The sequence below is a fragment of the Erinaceus europaeus genome, chromosome 18 (assembly GCF_950295315.1).
Source record: "Erinaceus europaeus chromosome 18, mEriEur2.1, whole genome shotgun sequence".
NCBI lineage: Eukaryota > Metazoa > Chordata > Mammalia > Eulipotyphla > Erinaceidae > Erinaceus > Erinaceus europaeus.
The window spans coordinates 73,124,833-73,141,948 of record NC_080179.1 but is presented as its reverse complement, the minus strand read 5'-3'; the positions used below and the strand labels follow the sequence as shown (position 1 = coordinate 73,141,948).

Below are 17,116 nucleotides of genomic sequence, written 5' to 3'. Positions count from 1 at the left end.
AGCCAGCCCGGCCGGCAAGAGCCTAAGAATTTTAACAACACTTAATTTCTTTTTATCCTATCTAATAAAAATAAGGAGGGAAAAAAAAAGGGAAAAGTGGCCACTGGGAGCAGTGGATTTGCATGGTCAGCCTGGTAGCAATAAAAAAAAAAATAAAGGAAAGAAAAGACGAGAAGAGAGGCATGAAGAGGAAAGGGAAAAGGAATGAAATTGTTGAACAACAGAAATTAGACTATGTGCAAAATAAGACTTATTTCTCAAAACTTCCTTCCTGTGTATCTTAGTGGGGATACTTCAAGCACAGTTGGCATGGAATTAAATTCGTCAGTGAAACCGGGGAGACCCTTTCCTGTTTGAATTTCAGGATCCACCTGTACCTCAGTGGTTTCTGTAGAGGAGAGCAAGCAGGAGATGTGTACTGAGCTTACTTTATTTATTGCCACTTGGTGTATCCCTGAGCTGATTGCCTGCATGGCTTCCCTGCTCCTGTCAGCCGTGTATTTCTTTCCCTTTATTCTCTTTCTTCATTTATTTTTGAATAGAGAGTAAGAGACAGACAGAGGAGAGAAGGGGAGAAACAGAGATGAGAGTCACCTGCAACACTGCTTCCCCACAGTAAACGGAGGCAGGGTATTGAGGCCTGTCCCTGAACTTACTGCTACATAGTTAGATGGTATCAATGGCCCCTGATGGGTCCAATGCTCTAAAACTCTATTGCTGAAAACCGAGTGTGGGTACAGATCCTCCACTGACATCCTTATAGCACTGATGGGGAAACAGCCGATTCTCGGTGAGGACCGCTGAGTACTTGGAGTGAGCACATGTCGACAGGTCTGCTGGGTTTTCTCTGCTGCTCTGGGATCCCTGGTGTTTCTCAAGTGCCCTACCCTAAGCGAGTGAGGCGGTAATGCGAACTTTAATGGAAGGGTGCCCTAGCCCTGATGTGCATCCTAAGGTGCCAGGGAAGGATCCAGCACCCAGGACCCTGCAATGGAAGAACCAAATTGGAGAATGAATGAGTAGAAAATCTTGCTTAGATGTGTTCTGGGTTGACTGAGATGTTGGGTGATTTTTTTTTTCTTTTTAGATAGATGGTGAGAGATGGAGAGAGAAAGAGAGAGACACCACAATACTGCTCCACTGCTAGTTAAACACACACACACACACACACACACACACACACACGTACGTGCTCCCACATGGTAGCTGGAAGCTCAAACCAAGGTCCTCATGGAAGGGCACATTCATGAAGTGCACACTCTAGTTTTCTGCCTCCCTGGAAAAGTATTTTGTGACTAGAAACATACATATGAATCTAACTCCTAGGTGTGCCAATAAACATGATAAAATCCATCTTGTTATAAATCATTTTGCTTGAAGTCCTGGTTCCTAAAAACTAATATGTGACATAAAACAAAACTTGTTTAAAAATCCTAATTTTCAAAAAGTTATCTAAAAAGTTTAACTATATCTCACATCCATTTTTTTTTTTAAAGAGAGTCAGAGAGATACCTGCAACATTGCTCCACCATTTATGAATCGTCTCCCATCTCCCACCCCCTATGCAGGTGAGGGCCAGGGGTTGAACCAGGGTTTCTTCCAACAACAACAACAAAAAAATGTAAGTTCTCTACTGGGCAAGCCACCCTCCCAGTCGATCAATTCTTATTCTGTCTTCATCCTCATCTGTGAAGCCCTATTTCCCCTTTCACTTCACTATAACTTTATGCAACTATATTTCTTGATTTGCACAAAGTTCGGCAAGTCATCACACTTTTTTTTTACCCTTGATTTAAAATGTGCTATTCACATCACTTGACCTAATCTCCACTTTGCCTAGGAAAGAACTAGGATCCTTTAAGTCTTAGGATCTTGGTCACTTCCTTCATATGCCACCCTGTGAGCACCCAGGTAATCGAATGTACAATTTGCTTCTACCATTTGCTTACATTTTTGGAGCAGGACAGCACTAAAGGAGTAGACTCTGGAAAATGACACGGACCTCAACTCGAGACTTTCTGCCATTACTTATCAGAATCAGAGTTACTGTAACACTATCAAAATGCTGGCTTCCTTAGCTAGGAAAAAGGACAACAACAAAAAAAAAGCCTCTTTTTTCGAAGTCCATTTCAGAGGTTTATTTATTTTTATTTTTAAAAATTATTTATTTATTTTCCCTTTTGTTGCCCTTGTTATTTATTTATTTATTTATTTATTCCCTTTTGTTGCCCTTGTTGTTGTTATTGTTGTTGTTGTTGGATAGGACAGAGAGAAACTGAGAGAGGAGGGGAAAGACAGAGAGGGGGAGAGAAAGACAGACAACTGCAGACCTGCTTAAACTCCTGTGAAGCGACTCCCCTGCAGGTGGGGGAGCTGGGGGCTCCAACCGGGATTCTCACACCAGTCCTTGTGCTTTGTGCCACGTACGCTTAACCCGCTGCGCTACCGCCGGACTCTGGCCCTTGCTGTTTTCAACATTGTTGTGGTTATTGATGTTGTTGTTGGATAGGACAGAGAGAAATGGAGAGAGGAGGGGAAGACAGAGAGGGGGAGAGAAAAACAGACACCTGCAGACCTGCTTCACCGCCTGTGAAGCGACTCCCCTGCAGGTGGGGAGCCAGGGGCTCCAACCGGGATCCTTATGCCTGATCTTGCGCTTAGCACCACATGCACTTAACCTGCTGCGCCACCGCCTGACTCCCCAGAGGTTTATTTTATATTAGGTCCAAATGCAGGGCTTGCCCCAGGCAGCTTCTCACCATTACTTATTATCTATGCAAAATCTAGGCATATAATTTACATCTGATTGAACTCAGTCCCAGGATTGTATCTTGTTGTTAGAATTGGCGGCCCCAAGTATAAACCTCGGGATAGATTTTTTGAATACATATGGTCACAATTTCAGGAAAAGGCTATGTGCCCAACAACTTATTGAACCGAAATGAAAACAATTTATCTTTGGAATTCTCTAGTCCACTTAGTGAAAAGCAGCGGAAAACAAAGAGAATATAATAAACAGAACTGAGTGAAACAACAAGCAAAACGTGAATAATATTCCCGGTGCCTTTCTACTTTATTACTAAACCATCTCATCTTAAGTAAAACGGATGCTAACGTATAATGGATATAACGGATGTTATATATAACGTTATATAATGGATGTTATATATAACGTTATATCCGTTAGTATAACGGATGTTATCTATATTTAATAATTGACTTTACTTTGTAGCGTTTCCAAGAAAGGCAAACATGCTCCAGATTCTGAAAACGTACTGTTGTACCAGTGGAGAATATAAACACCAAGTTAAATCCAGTAGGACTCACTGCAAAGTACCCTCCAAGACCCCGATGTGAATGTGCAGATTTATTTGTTTGTTTGTTACTGGATAGAGACAGAGAAATTGAGAATGGGGGAGAAGATAGAGAGGGAGAGAGAGAGACAGAGAGACACCTGCAACACTGCTCCACCACTTGTGAAACTTTACACCTGCAGGTGGGGCCCAGGGGCTCGAACCTGCATCCTTGAACACTGTAAGGTATGTGCTTAACCAGGTGCAGCACCACCTTCCCCCCACACTACAGTTATTATTATTTTTTAAAGTTCAGATTTTTTTTTACTTTTCTCAAAATATGTATTTATCTATTTTCTTTTCTTTTCTTTTTTTTTTTTGCCTCCAGGGTTATTGCTGGGGCTCAGTGCCTGCACCATGAATCCACTGCTCCTGGAGGCCCTTTCTTCCCCCCTTTGTTGCCCTTGTTGTTGTAGCCTTGTTGTGGTTATTATTGTTGTTGATGTCCTTCGTTGTTGGATAGGACAGAGAGAAATGGAGAGAGGAGGGGAAGACAGAGAGTGGGAGAGAAAGACAGACACCTGCAGACCTGCTTCACCGCCTGTGAAGCGACTCCCCTGCAGGTGGGGAGCCAGGGGCTCGAACCGGGATCCTTATGTCGGTCCTTGAGCTTTGTTGCCACCTGCATTAACCTGCTGCGCTACTGCCCGACTCCCTATACACCTATTTTTAAACATGCTGAATGTTTCAGGTTTTATCCAAACCACCTACGTGCTTCTACGATTTTGAATTCTATACAGAAACATCTGAGCACCAACATTTATTTATTTATTTTCCTTCCTTCCTTCCTTCCTCCCTTCCTTCTTTCCTTGTCCTTCCTTTCTTTCCATTTCTTTCCTTCTTTCTTTCTTTCTTTCTTTCTTTCTTTCTTTCTTTCTTTCTTTCTTTCCTCCACTGTTACCGCTGGAGCTTGGCACCTGCACCTCGAATCCACTGCTCCTGGAGGCCACCCTTTCCCGTTTGGTTGCCCCCAATGCTGCTGTTATTGTTATTGTTGCCATTTATGTTGTTGTTATTAGATAGAACAGAGAGAAATGGGGAGAGGAAGGAAGACAGAGCGGGGGAAATAAAAATAGACACCTGCAGACTTGCTTCACAGCACGTGAAGCAACCCCCCTGCAGGTGGGGACCTGGTCGAACCCAAATCTTTAAGCTTTGCCCTATGTGCGCTTAACCTGCTGTGCTACTGCCTGACCCCTTCCTTCCTTCGTTCCTTCCTTCCTTCCTTCCTTCCTTCCTTCCTTCCTTCCTTTTTTTTTTTTTTCCTTCCAGGGTTATCTCTGAGGCTTGGCTGGCACTACAAACCCACTGCTCCTGGAGGTCATTTACTCCCATTTTTTTAAATAGGATAAAACAGAGAAACTGAGAGAGATGGGGAAGATAAAGAGGGGGAGAGAAAGACACCTGCAGACCTTCTTCACCGCTCGTGAAGCGCCACCCAAACCCCCGCAGGTGGGGAGCTGCAGTCTCCTACCAGGATCCTTGAGTGGGTCCCTGCACTCTGTACTATGTGCACTTGACCCTGTGCACCACTACCGCCCGATCCCCATACCAGCATTTCTGTAAGAACTTCACCTCAGTGGAGACCAACCTACTTGAAGCTTGTTGTCTGTGTTCATTGTAGTGACTTTCTGTAATGAAGTATCTTCTTCTTGGCATTCTTTCATATGTCTCTCATTGTACCACTCCTTAAATATATGTTCTCTAAAGAATGAGTCCTTGAACACATGGATTCCCAAGGGAAGTAAAGCAAAGCAAATGCCAGCAATGGCTAATCTCCTTCACTGTGCGCAATTTAATACGCGCTTTCTACTTGTCACTATCCTGTTGGTTAAGATAGCTTATCTTGGATCTGGGAGGTCGCTCCATGGGTTGAGTGTATATATTACCATGCAGAAGGACCAGGGTTCAAGCCCCTGGTCCCAACCTGAAGGCAGAAAGCTTCATAAGTGGTGGAACAGTGCTGCAGGCCTCTCTCTCTCTCTCTCTCTCTCTCTCCCTTTCTATCTCCTGTCTCCATCTCAATTTCTCTCTGTTCTATCAAATTAAAAAAATAATGAATTAATTTTTAGATGCATATAATCTTGTATCACAATATTCTACGTGATGCAAAGACACTCCTTTGTGATTCTAAGCTGCTGTCTATCTGTAGAGGCAAATTAAGCTATAATAAACAAGTTTAAAATAATTCACCCCCAGACTATTACCACAACATTTGTTCCAAAAGAAAATTAAACTTTTGAAGGTGGTTTCAGTCCTAAGATGTCTGATTTTCTTTATTATTGTTATTGTTATTATTATTATTATTGCCATTACTGTCAGCAGAGTTACCACTGGGGTTCATTGCTTGCCCGATGAATTCACCATCCTGGTGGCTACTTTTAAAAAACATTATTTGATAGAACAGAGATAAATTGAGAGTGGAGGGAGTGAGGGAAAGAGGAAGAGAGACATGTGCAGCACTGCTTTACTGCTTGCGAAGTTGCCCTCTTCATGTGGGGAGGAAGGACTTGAACCCTGGTGGCATTCATTAATTCACTGTTATTGCTGTAGACTATTTGATTTGGCTACACACCAAAGCAGACAGTAAGACAAGGATTTGTGTACAAATAATGCAGTAGGTAAATGACCCCAGGAAAGGCCAGAAGAGGAGAAACCAAAAGGCAAATTAAATTTTTTTTAAAAAATTAAAAAAAGAGAAAATAATAAAAATAAATAAATAAATAAAAGAATACACTACAAAGTCGCTTCACTGTGGGTCACTGGAGTTTAGTCTTATTTCCTATCAAGTGACCAGTCTCTGGCCCTCTGGAGCCTTCCAGAATCAATCCTCTCCTTAGATGAAGGAGCTAGGGTAATCACAGTCGCCTGCTCTGGGCTTCTGTTTGAGGTGTGCTTCTGGCTAGTCACGCTAATCACTTCCCTTAGGCAGGCAAAGCTGCCTCTGGCAATGAAAACACTCAGGCAAGAGACAGATGTTTTAGCTTTTGGACATTAGACTTGGGGCTCGGAGCAAGTGAAAGAAAAGAAAGTAAATATTTTGGAAGCACTTGCTGTGTGGTTGGCAAAATAGTAGCTATTTAGAATACAGCACATGTTGAATATGATACAGCAGAAATTATATGATATATTTTGGTCAATACACTTTCAATATCAATGTTAGTGCATTATCCTTTTTAAATTTTTTATTGTTATTATTGTTGTTGTTATTGATGTCGTCATTGTTGGATAGGACAGAGAGAAATGGAGAGAGGAGGGGAAGACAGAGAAGGGGAAAGACAGATAGACACCTGCAGACCTGCTTCACTGCCTGTGAAGCGACTCCCCTGCAGGTGGGGAGCCGGGGGGCTCGAACCAGGATCCGCAGGCCAGTCCTTGTGCTTTGAGCCACATGCGCTTAGCCAACTGCACTACTGCCCGACTCCTCATTATCCTTTTTAAAATGAAGAATATAAGGTTAAATTCCTGAAATCATTCAGATTGCAAGTGGGAAAACCTAACTTTGAACTATAATCTCTTTGACCTACATTTCAAGCTCTATTCATACAGTAGCATTTATATGCTCATATAGAATATTGTGTGTGTGTGTGTGTATGTGTGTGTGTGTGTGTGTGTGTGTGTGTGTGTGTGTGTGTGTGTATGTAAACTTTAATTACATGGGGGACTTAGAACAAAGGAGGCAAGAGATACAATGTAACAAGGAAAGTCTCTTCAATAAATAATTGTGGGGAAGGTCTATAAAATAGACTGGAGCAAAATTCCAAAATTGATTCAGACTTAATATGCCTTTCTCTAAACTTTCACAAAGTCCCACATGTTTAGTTTTTCTTATCTCCCATCCAAGATATTCCATAATTTGGATGTGTTATCTCCTTAGTTCTCTCCTTAATTCTGACAAGTTCTAAGACATTCTATTTGATGATTTGGATGTCTTTGAGGATTGCTAGTTAGATGTTTTGTAGAACATCCTTCAGTTAGGCTTTATTTAGCCTTTCTCTCACAGTTATATTGGGATACTAAAGTGGAAGTGCCTTTATTTCTTTTTATATTGAGAGGTAATGGCTTACAGTGTAGTTGTTGGCACATGAGTGCAACTTCTCATCTCACCAAGACAGGTGTCTACAAAACATATTCACTCTCAAATTAGGTTCATCAGTATACTGGTTTTTCAGGTGATTTTTAAAATATTTATTTATTTTCCCTTTTGTTGCCCTTGTTGTTTATTGTTGTTGTTGCTGTCATTGTTGGATAGGGCAGAGAGAAATGGAGAGGGGAGGGGAAGACAGAGAGGGGGAGAGAAAGATAGACACGTGCAGACCTGTTTCACTGCTTGTGAAGCGACTCCCCTGCAGGTGGGAAGTCGGGGGCTCGAACCGGGATCCTTACGCGGGTCCTTGCGCTTTGCACCACATGTGCTTAACCCGCTGCACTACGCATGACTCCCCTTCAGGTGATTTTGTTTATTCCTAATTTATCAGCAGTGCAATCTGAAAGGGCTCTTACTCTATAACCATACCTCTAACAGTCTCCTGAAATTTGTGTACGTAAGAGATTTCATAAATCAATTCTTTCTAAAAATATACATGCTTAGTTATTATAGGATAGAGACAGAGAGAAATTGAGAGGGGACAGAGAGAGAGAGAGAGAGAGACAAAGAGACACAGGCAAGCTTGCTTCACTACTTATGAAGCTTTCCCCCTGCAAGGGGTATCAGGGGCATTAACCTGGGTCGTTTCACACTATCATGTGTGCGCGTAACCAGGTGCTGCATTTTACCATATTCAGAAATCAATTTTAACATGCCTTTAAAAAGTTGGGGACCTTGTTTCCGTATTTAATTTATATGTAGCATGTTAAGATTCCCACTACAAAAAATAAATCCAGCCCATAAGATATTACTGATAATTTCACTTATCAGAGGAGGAATGAATTTTTATTTCTTTAGTAGGTGAATTGGAATATGACCACTTTTGCCATCTAGTAGTGAGTGAGTGGCAGTTGTTTGTGGGTATTTTTGTTTTCTTTTGTTTTGTTTTTTGCCTGTGCATTGAACACTGAGCATCATGACTTCCCAAGAACATTTTTTGATAATTCCTTTCTCTTACAAGGATCATAAGCTGGACCTTTGAATTTGCCAGGTATTGTTTTGTTGTTTGAAAAAGTGATTAAAATAGTCATTTGTGCATATGACAGCCAGATGTACACATTTTCCTTCTTTTAAACAAACAGAAAACTTCAAAATATATGTAGAAAGTTTAGCAGCCAGAGAGTTGGAGAAGAAATATGTTGATTTGGAATTTTTTCATTAGGAGACCAAGACTTTATTAGAAGTTGGTGTGGAGACTAGGCTGTTTCCTTGGTAACCTATTGAAAGTCCCCTTCCTTTAATGTAAAGGCATCATTTCAGTGCATAATACATGCACTTTCTTGCCTTGGATTGGGTTCTTTGATAACAGAAGAAAAGAAATGAGTTGAGAGAACAGGGTCTATCATGGGCCCCGCTTGTGGTGAAATTGGACTTAGACGCCAAACAAGACTGCAAAGCCCTTTTTCACTTTTTAACAACAATAGTGCACGTCCACGTATCCCCCCGCCCCCCGGGGTTGTATTAGAACTGGGTTACAAGGTCTCTGTTGACAACCTTGCCAGTCTGAAAGTTCTTTATCCTTTTTGTGTCCTCAAGTCAAAAATTCCTTTGCTTAATTTAACTTCTATTACATTGTAGTCTTAGCTCTTACTAAGAAAATTATTGTCTTCTCCCCTCAGTCCAGGTCTTCAATTCTGGTTGGACAAATGCCTCTACTGCTCTTGCAAACATTGCAGCCTCTGTGTTCAGTGACGATTTGGGAAAGTTTTATACCTGCACCTGTGATGATTCAATCTTTTTCTAGATATTTGTTGTCAGTGGTGGTGTTTCCTGTAGGGTTATTGTTGGGACTTGGTGCCTATATGATTCTATCTTTGCTGGTTGCCATTTTTCCCCTTGCCCTTCTTCATTTTTTATGAGAGAGAGAGAGAGAGTTGAGAATGAGAGAGTGTGTGAGAGAAACAGAGACATCTTCAGTACTTCTTCACTGCTCATGAAGCTGCCCTCCTGTAGGTGGGTGCTGGGGATGGGGAAACCTGGGTCCTTAAGCATGGTGAAATGTGTTCTCCACCAGGTGCATTAGTACCTAGCCCATACGAATGTCTTCTATAGTTCAGTGAAAAACACTTCTTTTCTCCAGAATGATTGTCTTGTATTCCTTTTGAGTACATATCTTGACCACCTATTTGCTTACTTAAAGTCACGGGCCCTTGGGAATATACCTAAAATAGACTTCCTAGCTTCTTCCAACATGAAGACCCCAACTTTCATCTCCTATACTCTTACCTTTCAATTCCTGATTATTAAATAATTTATTCTGCTTTACATCTTAATGCTTTTTATTTTATTTTATTTTTGGCCTCCAGGGTTATTGCTGGGGTTTTTATCATTGTTGTGGCTATTATTATTATTGTTGTTATCAATGTCATTGTGGGGTATGACAGAGAGAAATAGAGAGAGGAGGGGAAGACAGGGAGGGGGAGAGAAAGAGAGACACCTGCAGACCTGCTTCAGCGATTGTGAAGCGACTCCCCTGCAGGTGGGGAGCCTGGGGCTAGAACCGGGATCCTACATTGGTCCTTGCGTTTTGTACCATGTGTGCTTAACCTACTGCACTACTGCCTGAACCCCACATCTTAATGTTACAGCCGCCAACTTGCAGATGCTATTATGACGCTGACTTGACTTCCATGGGCAGATGACCTCACCAATGTGTCTTGGAACCTCACCTCCCCAGACCCCCAATCCCACTAGGGAAAGATAGAAACAGGCTGGGAGTATGGGTTGACCTGTCAACACCCATGTCCAGCAGAGAAGCAATTACAGAAAAAGACTTTCCACCTTCTGATCCCCATAAAGATCTTTGGTTCTTATTCCCAGAGGGATAAAGAATAGGGAAACTTCTGGGAGTCAGGCGGTAGCACAGCGGGTTAAGCACATGTGGCGCAAAGCGCAAGGACCTGTGTAAAGATCCCAGTTCGAGCCCCCGGCTCCCCACCTGCAGGGGAGTCGCTTCACAGGCGGTGAAGCAGGTCTGCAGGTGTCTGTCTTTCTCTCCCCCTCTCTGTCTTCTCCTCCTCTCTTCATTTCTCTCTGTCCTATCCAACAACAACGACAATAATAACTACAATAACAATAAAAAGACAGCAAGGGCAACAACAGGGAAAATAAATAATTTTTAAAAATTTAAAAAAAAGAATAGTGAAACTTCTAATATGTGGGGGAGTATGGAACTCTGGCAGTGGGAATTGAATTGTATGAAACTTGTCCCACAATCATGTCAGTCATTATTAAATCACTAATATTGGAAGTGAGAGGCTATGCCTATGTGTCAAAGACTATACTGTGAACTATTAACTCTAAATAAAATAAAAATTGGAAGTGGATTAAAATGTAAATATATATATCTAATACACAGATAAAAGATAAAGAATGTGCATAAATATCAATATAATAATATAAAGTAGGAGGTCAGTATAAATATAGTCTATAGGATATCACTAATTTTTTATAGGTGGACCATGTATTTAATAAAAGCCTTTCTCAGGAGAAAACAACCCTTTCTAGTACTTGGTGCAGTATGAAATTCCCTTTAGCAGGAGAGGAATGTCACATAATGAAGAGCAATTCCACCAATTTCCATGTCTTGAAAAATGAGCTTGAGTTTTACAGTATATTCTTCCTATTGTGTTCCCTGAGTTCTTGATTAAGAGGGATTTTTTTTTTCTTAAAATCAACAGTTTTTGAAAACTGACAGGTTGCTTAAATTTTTCAAATTGCTCTAAGACATCTTCTAAAAGATTTGTTTTCTGAATTTTTCCCTAGAGTCCTGTTTCTTTGCATTGGGAGAGTCTCATAGATTTTGAAAGTCACCTGAAGATGCTGCCCTTGCTAAATACAGCAATAGAGATGAATAGCAGACCTTTTGAACATCTAGGTAAACATTTGTTATTAATAGTCAGTTACAAGATCTTAAGGTTACAATGTATAATTCCACCCCACTGCCTACATTCTGTATCCTCAGCCTCCTACCTCCCAGTGGTAGCCATCACAGTTCTCATAAGTCTTACAAACAGTTTGCTTGCTTCTGTTTTGTTGAAATTTTATTTATTTCTTTTTGGCAAGTTAACATAAATCATATCTCTAGATCCCACATATGAGTAAAACCATCTCGTAGCTACCTTATAGCTCTTTATTTCACTAAGCATAATCACCTCCAGTGCCATTCATTTTGTCCCAGAGAAAACAATATCATCTTTTTTGACCACAGAGTAATATTCCACGGAATATATATCCCAGGACTTTTTTAGCCAGTCAACTGTCGATGAACATTTAGGCTGCTTCCATTCTTTGGTTATTCTGCATAAGGCAGTTATGCACATAGGGCTGCATATGTCTTTTCTAATTAGTGTTTGAGTTTCCACTGAATAAGTGTCTAAAAATGTTATTGCTGGATCATAAGGTAGTTCTATTTTATTTGCTTAAACACTCTCCATACAATCTTCCAAAGAGACTGTACCAGTTTGCACACCCACCAGTCACGTAGCAGAGCTCCCTTTTCTCCTCAAGCTCTCCAACACCTATCATTTTCTGGCTTGTTGGTGTAAGGCATTATCTCAGGTGTAAGATGTAGACACCTGTTACTTTATTTGGTTTGCAAAATTCTTAGATCTTTCCTCCTTTTTTTTTTTTTTTTTTTCCTTTTCCTAGCACTGGTTAGTAAAATATTTGAGTCCAGATTTCTGGCCTAATTTCTATCTAATCTGTATTATGATGTATTTTATTTCCTAAAAAAATCAAATTTTCCTATATGAAAGAAAAATTCTAGACTATTCTTACCTATGGCATTTATCCATTACCAAAAATTTAATAATGAGGATAGAATTGGAAACCCAATAATATAAGCAAAACAAAACATTTCTAAGTGTGGGTTTTGCTTCAATTCTGGTGAATATCAAAGGACAAGTAGTCAACACTTAACTCAGACATCACAAAGTTTACCTTATTTAGAAGCCAATAAAGTACATATGTTACTAAAATTAAGCCAAGATAAAGTAAACTGATCTATTATAAAGAATTTCAAATGATGGTTTTAAGTAATCAATTATACCTAAAATATGACATGTAGTCAAAATGCTGGTCTAAGGAGGAAAAATAGATCATTACAAGGACTTTAACATCCTTCATATATAGGAGGTTAATGCATTCACATCACTTAAAATCCTTTTGGTATTAAACATATTCAAATATAGGCAAAAGAATCCTGTGAATTATGCATTAGGTCAGGGGAAGCATTTGAAGAGTCAAGAAAGCAGAGAAAGAAATGGGATGGGAAGATAGAAAATGTACAAAGGGAAAGTTGTGCTGGAACTGCACAGTTCAATGCAAACAGCTTATTTTGTAAATTTTAGCAGAAAACTTGGATTTCAGTGGTAAGTAGCAGAAACTTCAAGGAAATAAACTGGTGGACAGGCAGGCAGAGAGGATGATGTGGATAGCAGTAGATTTCTTCTCTCTCTCTCCCTCCCTCCCTCCCTCCCTCCTTTCTTTCTTTCTTTCTTTCTTTCTTTCTTTCTTTCTTTCTTTCTTTCTTTCTTTCTTTCTTTCCTTCTTTCTTAAGTAGATGCTTGGCTAACAGTTTGCCCTTCTAGGTAGGAAAAAGCCTACTGATGGTGTGAGATAGAATGACTCATGCCTCTGTGCATATGTCTAGGTTGTTAAACAAGAGTAGTATTAAACTTTCCACTTTACAGGGCTGGGGAAATAACATAATGATTATGCAAAAGCCTTTCACATCTGAGACTTTGAGGTCCCAAGTTCAATCCCCAGTACCACCATAAGCCAGAGCTGAGCAGTGCTCTGGTCTCTTTCTCTTAGTCTGTATTTCTTTATCATTAAAAATAAATGAAATATTTTTAAACAGTCCACTTTAATAAAAAGTATGATAGCTTATGTTTCAAGAGAGGTATTAAAAATTGTTAAGGATTCCTGTAAATCAAATAAATGCAACTTATGTAACTTTCTCCAAAGAGATTATCATTCTTAAATTTAAGCCTTATAGGAAAAAAAAAAAGGTTTTTGTTTCTCATTGTTAGAGTTTCACCATTCTCAAAAGAGTTTTTCAGAGCCAGAGTACCAAAGCTTCCTCCAATTCAGTGGGGCCAGGCTCAAACTTGGGTCATGTGCATGACAAAGATGGTGAGCTATTTCACTAGCCCAGCCTTACATAGTTGATTTTAGTTCTTTAGGATATTGGCTGATATGATGACATACTCTGCTTACCAGTTGACAGGAGTTAGCTATTTTGTACTGTATGTTCACTGACATACTTTTAGAGCATACTTTTTCCCTGAAATGAATTTTTCCTAGTCCCATAGTTTCTTTTCCGTAAGCTAGTTCCCTCATCTAAAGTCACAAGAGAAACTTTTACCAGCTCTACACAAGAAATAATTGAACTTTTTAAAATCTATTTGGGGCAGGGTGTATTAATGGCACAATAAGTCAAGTAACCAAAATTTGTTACTTAGAGCTAAAAAGCTCAGAGCCAAAACTGTGGTTAAATTAAAATAGTAAAAATGCTTCCTAGGTTGCCTTTCATTGCCAATTTTCTTACTGCTTTAAAAAAATGCCGTTGGTGATAAATGTTAACTATCATTTTGTACAATTACTTAAAATTAGACTTCCAGACACTTAGGGGAAAAGATAACTCTAAGGGAGAAATTCAATATCAGTGCTTGCTTTTTAAAAGTCTTAAGAAAATAATCTCAGGCCTCAATAACTCCTACCAGAAAAATAAAATAGTTGAACGTAACAAATTTTCACTTGTTTTTAACACCAAAAAAACCTGAGAAGTTTAAGTTTGAATCACCCACTACTAGATTAATAGATGCTTCTTTAATATAAAATGATATAATTAGTTTGAATTATGGAGCTGTTATTACTTGCTCAGTTATTGAATTAAGGTATGAGAAGATAAGGAATACTATCATGGGAGTCGGGCAGTAGCGCAGCAGGTTAAGTGCACATGGCACAAAGCACAAGGACCAGCAAGGATCCCAGCTCGAGCCCCCGGCTCCCCACCTGCAGGGGAGTCGCTTCATAGGTGGTGAAGCATGTCTGCATGTGTCTATCTTTCTCTCCCCCTCTGTCTTCCCCTCCACTCTCCATTTCTCTCTGTCCTATCCAACAATGACAACATCAATAACAATAATAACTACAACAATAATGAAAAACAACAAGGACAACAAAAGAGAAAATTAATAAATAAAATATTTTAATAAAAAAGAAAGGAATACTATCATTCAGTATTTAAGATTCATCCTTAGCTATTTTATATTTAAATTTTTATGTATATAGGAACTGGAGCTTATAGGAAATTTTATGTACTATAATTACATAAAAGTAGAAAAAAAGTATGCAAATGTAATTTAAAATAGTGTTGGGCATTACACCAGCTCCCCCCTGCTCTATGCTGCATTGCTAGATGTTGTGGTCTATTTACATAATCATTGTTTTACCTGAGACCCTCCTTGCCTGTAGGGCATTGGTTTAGTCCCCATTGGTTTAATCTCCATTGGTTTAATCCCCATTGGTTGGCGCTCTTTTTCCACTCCGCTCCCTTATCCTATGTAATTCCTTTTCCACCCTACCACTTCCTTCCTGGAAAGTATAAATGCAGATGAATAAAGCCAGCATGGCATTGCATTCCCGCTCAGCCACAAGAGTTCCTGGTTCCTTTCCCACATCGCTGAATAGACAGCAGCCTAGGTTGGCTCTGGCAGAGTTCTCTCCAACCCAGAGAGCACATGCCCAGGATGAAACACCCTCAGGCTAGCCCAGCAAAATAGAGTCTCCAAAAATAAATTTTCTCTAATGAAAACATTCTGTGTAGGTAGTATAATCCAAAACCAGTCCTTGAGCTACCACTTTATTTAAGGTAACAAGACAATATAACGTGGCCTCCATGATTAAATTTGTAAATTCAATGTCCCTGGATTGGTGAATGAGGCAAAACACAGAAAGAGAGGGAACTACAAGAACACAGCACTTTACCATCCACCATTGTCTTGGTATTGTCCATGGTGCTCTAATGTAATGCTAGAGACCAAACACAAGGTCTCACACACAGTAAAGAGCTCTACTTTCTGAACTACCTCCTGGTCCCCTGAGAGGAAGATTTCATATCTTCCTCTTTCCCAAATCCAGAGATTTTCTTATGAATATGGACCTATAATATTTCCAAGTTGTCTCTGTGAGCTCTTACATTAATTTCCTGTGAATGTTGAAAACGTTTCTCCATAAATTTGGTAGATGAAAGTAATGCTTTCACGGTTCTGGAAGCCAGACATCAAAACTCAACATCTCTATATCAACATCAAGAGATTAGTAAGACAGCATTCTGGAGCCTCTATGGAACATTCTGTTCCTTGACTTGTTCTAGTTTTTGATGACTGCCACTGTTTCTTCCCTTGTGGCTTCAACACTTTATCTTTGCCTGCACAGTTATATTACTTTCTCCTTTGCTGTGTGTAAAATCCTTCTAATTCCTCTTATGAAAATACATGTATTTAAACCTGGGGACACCAGACAGCCCAGGATAAATTTCCTCTCTCAGAAAGCTCTCAAATTTATCATGTCTGCAAAGAAGTCTGGATTTATTTAGTTTTGATTCCCAGATGACATGACAGCCATAGGCTCCAGACATTACATGATCATTTTTTCTTCATTCCATTATAGTCTTATGGAAATAATTGTATTATCCAAGAAGATTTTTCCTTTATGTGGTTTCCCAAAATGTTGGAACTATTTCTGTGATAGCAGCAGTTTCTTGAGAAACTTCAAGAGACAATACAAGTGTGCATACATGCTTGGTATTTCAATAAGCACTTATTACTGTAGGGGGAAGAGGAAGGAAAAGAGCTCATTTTCATTTCAAAAGCACTTTAGAATTTTTAAATGATGAACATATTTAATAGAATAACAGCAAAAGAATTTGAATAAGAAAAATAGAGATAGATAAGTAAAGCAAATGAGAAACACATCACTATGATTCACTAAGAAGGCAATATTAGTACAGACTGATAAGCAAAGGAAATAATACAATATAGAGCAGAGTGAGCTTTGAAGTAGAACTAGGTGAAATATGTTTATAAACTATATGGGGCTAGGTGGTATCACACCTGGCTAAGCATACATTCTGCAGTGCGCAAGGACCTGGGTTCAAGCCCCTGGTCCTTACCTGCAGGGGGAAAGCTTCACAAATGGTGAAGCAGTGCTGCAAGTGTCTCTCTGTCTCTCTCTCTCTATCTCCCCCTTCTCCTCTCAATTTCTCTGTCTTTATACAATAATGAATAAATAAAAATACATATTTAAAAAACTACAGAACTATAATTCATTTAGTTTTAAAAAACAGAAAAGGTCATGGCAGATGGGTATAAGAAATGGCAATGACATGATTTTTAAATAATAGGTAATACTATTTTTTTTCTATCGTATTATTGGGAAGTTAATGGTTTACAGGACAATTGTTGACACATGAGTACATTTTTCTTATTTCTCCATGATAGGTATCTGCAGAACACATGTATCATTCCCAATTTATGTCTTTTTACATCATCATTATGCACCCCAAAGCACCCCCCCCCAGTCCTTTCCTGCCCTCTTTCTTTAGGGTTCT

General features: G+C 39.6%; 1 protein-coding gene and 1 long non-coding RNA gene across 5 annotated transcripts in view; one reads left to right on the top strand and one right to left on the bottom strand.

The window, feature by feature from the left end:
- Positions 1-1,618, top strand: part of LOC132534283 (uncharacterized) — a 125,140-nt gene extending 123,522 nt beyond the window's left edge. The window contains exon 3 of the long non-coding RNA XR_009546008.1: positions 1,499-1,618. This is a non-coding gene — a long non-coding RNA (uncharacterized LOC132534283). The remainder of the gene's footprint in view (positions 1-1,498) is intronic.
- The window catches only part of GALNT13 (polypeptide N-acetylgalactosaminyltransferase 13), a 555,668-nt gene that overhangs the window by 26,555 nt on the left and 511,997 nt on the right, over positions 1-17,116 (bottom strand). The window lies entirely within an intron of this gene.